Consider the following 1003-nt stretch of genomic DNA (forward strand, 5'->3'; position numbering starts at 1 on the left):
TCGAGTTAGTTACCCCGTATGGGGTTTCTGAGGAGCAGTTGGTGGGCTTGAGCCCTTTGTAGTCCAGAGCATTAACACATAGTACTACACTAGGACTTCAATGAATGGGTGGGAGTATGCAAATGAGGTACCTGTAGACTATAAAGTGGATCGGATGTTGTTATTGTTAAGTGCCATTGTGTAGGTTCCAACTCATAGTAACCCTGTATAAGGTTTCCAAGGAGTGGAAGGTAGGTTTGAACCAATGTCCTTAGGGTAAGCAGTCCAGTGCTTATCCTACACCAGGTCTCCAAGGGGATTGTATAGCTTGCTAATAATGTAAATAAGGTGAATGCACTCTTATAGGGGTGGAGTCATGCAAATAAGGAGTCCTATTGGGGGATTGATCTTTATTACTAGTTAGGCTTAAAATAAAGGAGTTCTGGTAGCGTAGTGGTTACGAATCGGGCTGCAAACCTTAAGGTCAGTGGTTCGAAACTACTAGCCGCTCCGCGGGAGAAAGATGAGGCTTCGACTCAAAGGCACTTAACAACAACAACAAGGCTTAAAATAAGCATGCTGGAGATAGAAAGTGTGAGACCTGACTACACAAAAAGAAGACATGGGAACCGAGTACATCCTTTGGGAATCTCCTAGACCCAGGAAACAGCTTTAACTCCAGAGATGGTGAGACGGCAGCAAAACAATATGGTAGTAGCTACAGAGGAAGGAGATGCTACAGTGGGCTTTCCGTCTCAAGCAAGATTGCTGAGCACCTTTGGGTTGAGAAGTACTGGTAGAGTAAGCTGCCTCTGGTGTGTACTTATCAATAAAACTAGAGAGCTTTGTGATACTCTCCTGAGAAGGCCCCAAGCAGGGCCTAGCAGCAGAGAACAAGAAGAGGTTGTTCTGATCAAAAAACTGTATGCTGAGCTGCTTCTGATCTTGAACTGTAACTTGTTACTTTCCTAATAAATCCCATAATCACCAGTACTGTCAGTGAATTCTGTGTGGCCATTGCAAT

The sequence above is a fragment of the Chrysochloris asiatica genome, unplaced genomic scaffold (assembly GCF_000296735.1).
Source record: "Chrysochloris asiatica unplaced genomic scaffold, ChrAsi1.0 scaffold00213, whole genome shotgun sequence".
Classification (NCBI taxonomy): domain Eukaryota; kingdom Metazoa; phylum Chordata; class Mammalia; order Afrosoricida; family Chrysochloridae; genus Chrysochloris; species Chrysochloris asiatica.